The sequence below is a fragment of the Bubalus kerabau genome, chromosome 10 (genome assembly GCF_029407905.1).
Source record: "Bubalus kerabau isolate K-KA32 ecotype Philippines breed swamp buffalo chromosome 10, PCC_UOA_SB_1v2, whole genome shotgun sequence".
Taxonomy (NCBI): domain Eukaryota; kingdom Metazoa; phylum Chordata; class Mammalia; order Artiodactyla; family Bovidae; genus Bubalus; species Bubalus kerabau.
Genome location: NC_073633.1, coordinates 32,210,262 through 32,221,016, shown reverse-complemented (window position 1 = coordinate 32,221,016; position 10,755 = coordinate 32,210,262). Strand labels below are relative to the sequence as shown.

General features: G+C 35.1%; 1 pseudogene; it reads right to left on the bottom strand.

Moving 5' to 3' along the window:
* On the bottom strand, positions 1–938 carry LOC129620520 (olfactory receptor 4K13-like; annotated as a pseudogene).
* Between the last annotated feature and the right edge of the window lie 9,817 nt (positions 939–10,755).

Sequence of the window (10,755 nt, the reverse complement as noted above, 5' to 3'; positions counted from 1 at the left end):
TTAAAAGGCTGATCTGGAACTCACATTCTTGGTCTTTATTTTTATTATTGCTTTCTTCATGTCTTTATTCCTAAATGAGTAAATGATTGGATTTAAAAGGGGAGTGAAAATTGTATAAAACACAGAGAAGATCTTATCTATGAAAACATGGCTGAATGGCCATATATAGATAAAGAGGCAAGGTCCAAAGAATAATACCACCACGGTGATGTGGGCTGAAAGAGTGGACATGGCCTTGGAATATCCACTGGAGGAGTGATGATGGACAGTTATCAGGATGATGCTATAGGAAATGAACAGAAATATGAAACAGAACAAAGAAAGCAGTCCACTAAATGCGATGACTAATAGGTCTAAGACATAGGTGTCAGTGCAGGCCAGTTTGATCACCTGAGGCAGGTCACAAAAAAAACTATCCACAACATTGGGGCCACAGAATGGTAAAGTCACTATAAAAACCATTTGGCTAACAGAATGCACAAACCCAGTAGTCCAGGAGAAAAGTGCAACTCGGATGCAAATACGGTGGCTCATAATGTTTTTGTAATGAAGGGGTTTGCATATGGCAATTAATCTATCAATTGCCATGGCTACAAGCAACATCATCTGCTTCCACCTAAAAGGTGAAGGAAAAAAATCTGGGCCATGCATCCTTCATAAGAAATGGCCTTATTTTCACGAATTAAGTCACCAATCATTTTAGGAGTAGCAAAGGAAGCCAGAGACATATCAATAAAGGACAGGTTGACCAGTAGGAAGTACATTGGAGACTGTAATTGAGGGTCCAATTTCACTACCAAGATAATAATGAGGTTACTTAATAAAATGGCTATGTAAATAATGGAAAAAAAGAAGAAAAAGAAAATCTGTAACTCATGAGACTCTGTGAGTCCCAGCAAAATAAATTCAGCCACTACAGACTGATTTTGTTTTTCCATTTGTTTGGCTGTTGGCAAATGTTACCTAAAACAAAATCAAAATAGAAAGTCTGTTAGTTGAATTTGAAAGATAAGTGCATAGTCACTTAACTTTTTTTCCTAAAATTCACTGAAATGCTTAAAAAGGATACAAAAGAATTAACACTAAATCCAGTTTTTTGAAAGAGATAGACACAATTTCTTAACAAAAATTATGAGGAGTATCTGCCATAAACCAAGATGTTTGAAGAAAATTGAAACTATCAATATGTAACTCATAATTGGGCTTAACAAATGTGATTATCTCAGCTGGTGAGAGAATATGCAAGCTCCTTGCCATTTTTTTTAGATTTTGAGAAATAGATTTATTCATCCTCCATAGACAAAAAAACAAGATCTACCGTCTTGAACTCTAATAATAGTAAGGGTCACGTAAGTGAACGACTTCCCTGGTGGCTCAGACGGCAAAGCGGCTGTCTACAATGCGGGAGACCCAGGTTTGATCCCTGGGTTGGGAAGATCCCCTGGAGAAGGAAATGGCAATCCACTCCAGTACTATTGCCTGGAAAATCCCAAGGACAGAGGAGCCTGGTTGGCTACAGTCCATGGGGTCGCAAAGAGTTGGACACGACTGAGGGACTTCACTTTCTTTCTTTCACTTTTAAGTGAAAGAAAGGCCAAATGGTCTTCTAATTATAAGCAGGACTAAGAGAAATGAAACTGGGTAACTGGAGTATAGAGCATTAAAAATCTAGAAGTCGCTCTGTAGTTGCTGCTGAAAGTCAGATGAACAGAGAGATGAGAAACATTATCAGTCTTTGAGACAAATAGATCTATGGTTGACAAATTTGAGATAGCTTCCCATCTTATTTTTTTCTGAGATGGAAGAAGTGTCCTAATATTTGAGTCTTCTCCCACAGGCCCTGATTTCCTCTGGGCCTATGAATTTAGTAGATTGGGAAGTACAGTGCAGAGATAGACTAAATGGATGCTTGCTGCTGGCTTATAGATCCCTGATAAACAAAAGGAAATCTGTTTATCAGGGAACACATCCATATTGCTCTGGATGTATAAAGCAAACCTTTGTGGAATGACATCCATTTACACATGAATAATCCTAGCCAGAATTTTTGAAACAAAATAATGAGGAAGATATACCAGGTATCTAAGAAGAGATAGTAACACAACACATTGTTTTTAAGAGATCTAGGAAAAAAAAACAAACACAGAAGAGTTTCTAGCTGAGCAAAGAAAAATATTTTTAAATATTTTAAGAATCCAGAAAAGTAAAAAATACTATAATAAAGATCTTCATCCTGTTTTCAGAATTAACAAGTATGTGCATTTTTATCATTTTGCTTCAAACTTTTTAAATAAAATAAAAAATACTGGAAGAGGTAAAGTTCACTTATCATCTTACTAGTTTGTGTATGATATGAAAATGAATAAGTGATATCCTGTCATAACAACATTCTGCAAATGATTTTATTTTTACTGACAAACTGATATTCTAAGATTGTACAATATACTTGCACATATCTATTTACATGTGAAAAACTTTTTCAAGATTACATTACCAGGAGCACAATTACTAGTCATTTTCTTTCTTTTTTTTTTTCAAGCTCAATAAATGTTTATTGAATGAATTCAGGAAGTCTATAGGTTCTTTTGTTTTTAATTTTATTTTATTTTTATACTTTACAAAATTGTATTAGTTTTGCCAAATATCAAAATGAATCTGCCACAGGTATACATGTGTTCCCCATCCTGAACCCTCCTCCCTCCTCCCTCCCCATACCATCCCTCTGGGTCGTCCCAGTGCAATGCAAAATTCTCAATAAAGATTTATATAAATACTACTTTGCACAAATATTGGTATTTTTTTAGCTCTCATTCTGACCACCTGATTTTATTGTAGGAATGCAAAAATAGTTCAATACTAGAAAGACAAAATTAAAAAGTTAGGCAAGTAACAATTTACAAGTAATGACAAAATAAGCATCTAATAAATATTAGATTCATGAATTGTAAAATATGCCAATTATCTTTAAGTGCATATATATATTCATGTACTCCCAATCTGAATTCAAGTAGGAGTTTTTGGAAAATTGACACATTAATTCTAAAATGTATATTGATTTACAAAAGATCAAGATGAGCCAAGGCTGTTTTGAAGAATAAAGCTAGAAGATTTATACTGCCAAGACCTACTTATAAAGCCATATAAGACAGTTTGATTTTGGCTCAAGGATATAAGAATAAACCAAAGATACCAATGAAATATCAGAAATGACAGCGACCTATAACATAGTAAAGCACATTTGTGGAGAAACAAATATAACTCTTTGCTGATGAGCCAGTATGTAATACGTAGCTGGTGCTGGTGGCTCTGTTTTGGGAAAGAGGACCTTTCTAATGTCAGAATTCCACATTATCAATAAATGCCAGTAGTTGGCGTAATCATATTCTCCTAAAAATTTGGCTTCAAAATTAATATTGCTTAACTTTAAAGATTTGATATTTTAATATTTTCTTCCAGTTTGTTCTCAGGTTTGCCTGATTGTAAAGTAGACCAGGCAGTGGCTGAGATAACTTGCCTAGGACACGTTATAAGTCTACACGCAGCAATAACCCAGCTTCCCCATGAGATGATGAGAAAAGAAGGAACTTTGCTCAATTTTTACTTATAAGTTTTTCCACTAAATCATACTTTTCACATGTGACTCTGCCATGTGACATAGTGGTGTTTGTCTTCATGCACTACTTATTCCACAAATTACAGATTTCAGAGAGTAAGGACGCAGAGTGGGAAGAATGAGACAGCAAAATGAAACAAAACTGCAGTTGACCCTTGGATAACAAGGGTTTGAACAGTGCATATGCAGATTTTTTTCCAAAAATAAATACTACAGTATTATATAATTGGTAAGTTCCACTGTGTTGGAGGGTTGATACCCCTAATCTCCCCATGTGTTCAAGTTAGTAGCTTAATCGTGTCCAACTGCTATCCCATGGACTATTTATAGCTCACCAGGCTCCTCTGTCCACAAAATTGTCCAGGCAAGAGTACTGGAGTGGGTTGCCATTTCCTTCTCCAGGATGTGTTCAGAGTCAATTGTATTGTCCACACCTAGACACAAACACAGAGGTAAATGAGATATATGATAGAGATAGATTTGGGGATCAGTAAGTAGTCATGTATGGATGTGAGAGCTGGACTGTGAAGAAGGCTGAGTGCCAAAGAATTGATGCTTTTGAACTGTGGTGTTGGAGAAGACTCTTGAGAGTCCCTTGGATTGCAAGGAGATCCAATCAGTCCATTCTAAAGGAGATCAGTCCTGGGTGTTCATTGGAAGGACTGATGCTAAAGCTGAAACTCCAGTACTTTGGCCACCTCATGCAAAGAGTTGACTCATTGGAAAAGACTCTGATGCTGAGAGGGATTGGGGGCAGGAGGAGAAGGGGACGACAAAGGATGAGATGGTTGGATGGCATCACCGGCTCGATGGATGTGAGTTTGAGTGAACTCTGGGAGTTGGTGATGGACAGGGAGGCCTGGCGTGCTGCAATTCATGGGGTTGCAAAGAGTTGGACACGACTGAGCAACTGAAATGAAGGGAAATAGTAAATGATAATGGGGCAACTTAGCAATCAGGAATGGTAAGATCAAACCTCTAATTTCACTTCTCTTTTGAAAATAAATCTCAGAAATGAAAAAGATTTAGATTTGTAAAAATACAGCTATGAAAACGGTAAAAGCAAATATAGGTACATATTTTAACCCATTAAAATAGCTCATTAAAAATGTTTTAGATACGATGCAAAAACTAAACTCTAGGAAGATATAGACTAGTAGATTTGACTTTACTAAATGTAAAAAATAAAAAGTGATCATAAAAAAGAGATGAGAATATACTGTCAACGAAACTAAGAACTGTTTCAAACTAAGAACTTTGATTAGTAAGAAAAGGTTAAAGAAACAGTGGAAAAGTGGAAAAACAATATGGATTAGCAATTCACAGAAGTAGAACTTCAAATATCTTTAAACATAAGCCTGCTCAACTTTGTTGATAATTAAGGAAATCCAAGTTATAGCAAAATATGTAATTTTACTTATCACATTTTAAAATAAATTTAATTTTGAAAGAATGTGAGATAGAGTTTAATAATTCTCTTTTTGATATTGGCCCTATATATAGTTTGGGAGGGGGAGTCGGCACTATATCTTAGATTTAAAGGTTTTATGACAGTTTAATGGAGAACCTCCACTTATGGGATTTATAGGCAAAGTGTTCAAAGAAACATAATCGCATGCTCTTTGTATCATTGTCTTTAATACCAAAAATCAAGAAGCTCCTCAAAATCCCACTATTAGTGGGATTATTTTAAAAAGGAAATGTATATGTGCTGATCTGGAAAAATTTATGACATATTAAATTTGTAAATGTTATATTTTAAATTGCTGCAATATTTTAATGAAATATTTCATACAAATTTCAGAGAACTATCAATTCACTAAACTACCAAGACTGCTTACCTCTGGCATATTAACATATAAACTTTAATAAAGATTCTAAATTTTATAAGTTCAAATTCTGTACAATTTAATAAAATTGAATTAGAGTCTAGTCCTGGATAAATGCTCTCAAAAATGTAGTTGACATTTAGCTACCAAAAGCTTTGAATCAGAGAGTCATTTATTTTATACACAGCTATAACAGAATATTTTAAAATATCCATAAGTAACCTGAAACTTGTGATATTAACTTGCTGTGCCAGTTTATGATCTACTGCCTAAAGCAAGTAGAGTTGCAGTGGCAACTCTAAGTTGGTAATTATGGATTTGGCAATCAATCATGCATAGCCAGAATTGGAAACATATTCTAAGCTGTATATCAATTTTTACAAAGAAACTTCAAGAAAGTCAGGACGATATCTCTGTCCCCTTACCCTTCAGCCTTTCCAAACTGTCCTCTGTGAATAATGAGAAAAATTCTTGAAGTGAAGGACAATAAAATCTGATATTAAAATGTATTACAAAGCAGAGTAATAAAATGATATTTTAGTTTCATAACATTAGATGGAGTAATGAAGTGATTGCAAGAAACCTGAGAATTTAAAAATAGTCATAGATTAAAAATATGTTCTTAAGGACAAATTTACAGTTAGCTGAGAATAAATATGGCTGGTTAGCTACATATCTTAAAGAAAAATAAATTCAAATATTTTAAATATTTCAACAATACTTTCAATGATAAAATACTGACATAAATATATAAGTGAATATATATGCTCTTTTGTATTAATATTGGGTAAGATCAAGATAAACCTATAAGTAAATATATTCATTTTGTTATGTTATATAGCAACTTAGCAGCAGCAGCAGCAGCAACAGTATTGAGTTAGGATCATGTAAAAGGCAAAAATAAAGGTCAATAGATTTTATTCAGTGAGGATGAGTAAACTGTCTATTATCTCAAAAACATAAAAAAATTGTAAGAGGCAAGAGCTGAACTGGAGAGAAAGAGTCAATATATATGCCCTTAATATCAATTTTTTACGAGTCAACAGGACAATATCAAGAGCCATGTAAAAAAAAATAAGACAAAGTGAAGTATAAAATGTTTAAGAAAATATATGTGATGTTTGAACCTGTGGAAAAAAGAAATTAATTTCCATAAAAATATAGCTGGAGATGATACACAGCAAAGTTTTGGTGATTTAGTTGGATGGTAGAATTAGATTTCTGGTTATGTTTTCCTATGTATCTTGATATATCACAAATATTTTGTAATAAATATATTTAATTTTGAAAATTAAAGATGTTTGAATAAATATTTTATGTAATATATTCAAAAATAAAAATATCTTTAATTTTTTTCTCCATACCTTGTACCTGCTTTGAGAGTTGTGGCTGAAAATCACTAAGATTCTTCTAGAATTTTTTTTTCACTTGCTCCCTCTTTCTTTAATCTTCCTTTTGTATGTGCAAATTCTAATAAAGGAGAATTTTACTTAAAAATGTACAAGACAACATGAAAAATGTGTCAATTAATAACCTTGGGAAAATCTGGCATCTTATAACTGCATTCCCTCAGCAATTAAAAGGACATGTATTTGGCAAGCTAGAGTATTCAAACTCTCTCATTAGTGTGTAGTTTTTCCCAATAACAAGGGACAAAAATAAGGCTTTACCAACCAAACAATACATTCCCATTTCAAAAAGCAGACATGGATATAAAAACTGAGTGTCTATTTAAAATGTAGACAAAATTGAATTTTCAAAAAATGCAAAATAAGAAGGATTTATAAATATAAAAGACAAGATTAATTATATTATAATTCAATTTATTATAGAAAATTTCTTAAAAAAAAAAAAACTTTCCTAGCCAAAAACATCTCTTTCTTTAATCCTATTATCTGAATAAAAGTCAAGAGAACAAATTTAATTGGAAATATTGGAAATAGCTTATTCCTAAGAGTCACATTCCTCTGATACCTTTCTATTTTCTTCTGTAATTAGATCCTTTTGGATTTGCAAGCTCCCCCATAACTGCATTGTTCCAGAAGAGTTCAAACTGGTTAAAATTTGGTTAAAATTAGAGAGATTTACTGCTTTTCGATTTCTTCCATGTCAAACAGCAGCTAATTTATTTCTCACATTTGACTGCCAATGTTTATTATGTCAACAAATGGCCCATGCAACCAATTATTTTGTTGAATTATATTGGGATTTCAGTGAAAAGCCTGGTCAATAGTATCCAAAAGTACTTTTTTCCTGCCTCTATATTGACAGCTTCACATATTGATTATTTCACGTATTCATAGTTTAGATACTCTTAAGAAAATAACATACCTGTTAAATGGTTAATGTGTTATTCCCAAACCTGCTATAAGCATTCTTGTACATTTCTTTTGGGCATGATCATTTCTTTTTCTTTATGTATATACCTTGCAGTGAAATTACTGCTCTTGGGTAGGCATGTCTTTTATAAACTGCCAGTTTCCAATGTTGTTTCACCAATTTATCCTCCCACCAGCAGTGTACAACAATTCTAGATGTTCCATATCCTTCCCAGACTTTGATATTCTCAACCTTTTTTAATTTAAAACTATGTTCTTATGTACCTAGCAATACTAATTGTGGTTATATGTACATTTCCCTGATTACTAGTAATAAGGAATACCTTTTCATATGATTATTATCCATTTGAATATTCCCTATGTAGGTACTCTACATAACTCTTTTTGCGCAAATCTTGTGAATGGGCAACTTAAGTGAAACAAGCAAATCTTGAAAACACAAATTATACTACTGGCAAGAGAAGAAAGAAAATGTACATATTGTGTATCAAAGAGATTAAAACCATAATTTAAAATATTCCCTTTAAAAAAGAAACACAAGCAACATTTGCTTCACTAATGAAAAATTTTCCAAATGTTTTAAGTGAAATAATATAGAGGGAATAGACAGATGATGGTGGAATAGGAGGATGCTGATCTTACCTCCCCCCAGAAACACATCAAAAACATATCTACACGTGGAGCAAATCTCACTGAAAACAACTTTGAGACTGGCAGAAAGACTCTTGTACAACAAAGGTTTCAAGAAAGATACACACACAATTCAGAAGGAAGGGAAGAGAGAGATCAGTTCAGGACTCACAACCCATCAGAGGGGACACAGAAGAATCTGGGTTTGGAGATCCCCTCTAGGGAGTGAGCAGTTCAAATCACATATTTGACACCCCAGCCTTAGAGTCTGACACTGGGAAGATGAGTCCCATTCAGTCAGTTAGTTCAGTCGTTCAGTCATGTCAGACTCTTCGCGACCCCATGAATCGCAGCACGCCAGGCCTCCCTGTCCATCACCAACTCCCGGAGTTCACACAAATTCACGTCCATTGAGTCAGTGATGCCATCCAGCCATCTCATCCTCTGTCGTCCCCTTCTCCTCCTGCCCACAATCCCTCCCAGCATCCGAGTCTTTTCCAATGAGTCAACTCTTCGCATGAGGTGGCCAAAGTACTGAAGTTTCAGCTTTAGTATCATTCCTTCCAATGAACACCCAGGACTGATCTCCTTCAGAATGGACTGGTTGGATCTCCTTGCAGTCCAAGGGACTCTCAAGAGTCTTCTCCAACACCACAGTTCAAAAGCATCAATTCTTCAGTGCTCAGCTTTCTTCACAGTCCAACTTCACATCCATCCATACCACAGGAAAAACCATAGCCTTGACTAGACGAACCTTTGTTGGCAAAGTAATGTCTCTGCTTTTCAATATGCTACCTAGGTTGGTCATAACTTTGATTCCAAGGAGTAAGCATCTTTTAATTTCATGGCTGCAGTCACCATCTGTAGTGATTTTGGAGCCCAAAAACATAAAGTCTGTTTCCCCATCTATTTCCCATGAAGTGATGGGACCAGATGCCATGACCTTAGTTTTCTGAATGTTGAGCTTTAAGCCAACTTTTTCACTATCCTCTTTCACTTTCATCAAGAGGTGTTTTAGTTCCTCTTCACTTTCTGCCATAAGGGTGGTGTCATCTGCATATCTGAGGTTATTGATATTTCTCCCAGCAATCTTGATTCTAGCTTGTGCTTCTTCCAGCCCAGTGTTTCTCATGATGTACTCTGCATATAAGTTAAATAAGCAGGGTGACAATGTACAGCCTTGATGTACTCCTTTTCCTATTTGGAACCAGTCTGTTATTCCATGTCCAGTTCTAACTGTTGCTTCCTGACCTGCATACAGGTTTCTCAAGAGGCAGATCGGTGGTCTGGTATTCCCATCTCTTTCAGAATTTTCCATAGTTTATTGTGATCCACACAGTCAAAGGCTTTGACATAATCAATAAAGCAGAAATAAATGTTTTTCTGAACTCTCTTGCTTTCTTGGTGATCCAGCGGATGTTGGCAATTTGATCTCTGGTTACTCTGACTTTTCTAAATCCAGCTTTAACATCTGGAAGTTCACGGTTCATGTATTGCTGAAGCCTAACTTGGAGAATTTTGAGAATTTTGACACTTTACTAGCATGTGAGATGACTGCAATTGTGTGGTAGTTTGAGCATTCTTTGGCATTGCCTTTCTTTGGGATTGGAATGAAAACTGACCTTTTCCAGTCCTGTGGCCACTGATGAGTTTTCCATATTTGCTGGCATATTGAATGCAACACTTTCACAGCATCATTTTTCAGGATTTGAAAGAGCTCCACTGGAATTCCATCACCTCCACTAGCTTTGTTTGTAGTGATGCTTTCTAAGGCCCACTTGACTTCACATTCCAGGATGTCTGGCTCTAGGTCAGTGATCACACCATCGTGATTATCTGGGTCATGAAGATCTTTTTTGTACAGTTCTTCTGTGTATTTTTGCCACTTCTTCTTAATGTCTTCTGCTTCTGTTAGGTCCATACCATTTCTGTCCTTTATTGAGCTCATCTTTGCATGAAATATTCCCTTGGTATCTCTGATTTTCTTGAAGAGATCTCTAGTCTTTCCCATTCTGTTGTTTTCCTCTATTTCTTTGCATTGATCACTGCAGAAGGCTTTCTTATCTCTCCTTGCTATTCTTTGGAACTCTGCATTCAGATGCTTATATCTTTCCTTTTCTCCTTTGATTTTCACTTCTCTTCTTTTCACAGCTATTTGTAAGGCCTCCCCAGACAGCCATTTTTGCTTTTTTGCATTTCTTTTCCATGGGGATGGTCTTGATCCCTGTCGCCTGTACAATGTCACGAACCTCGGTCCATAGTTCATCAGGTACTCTATCTATTAGATATAGTCCCTTAAATCTATTTCTCAATTCCACTGTATAATCATAAGGGATTTGATTTA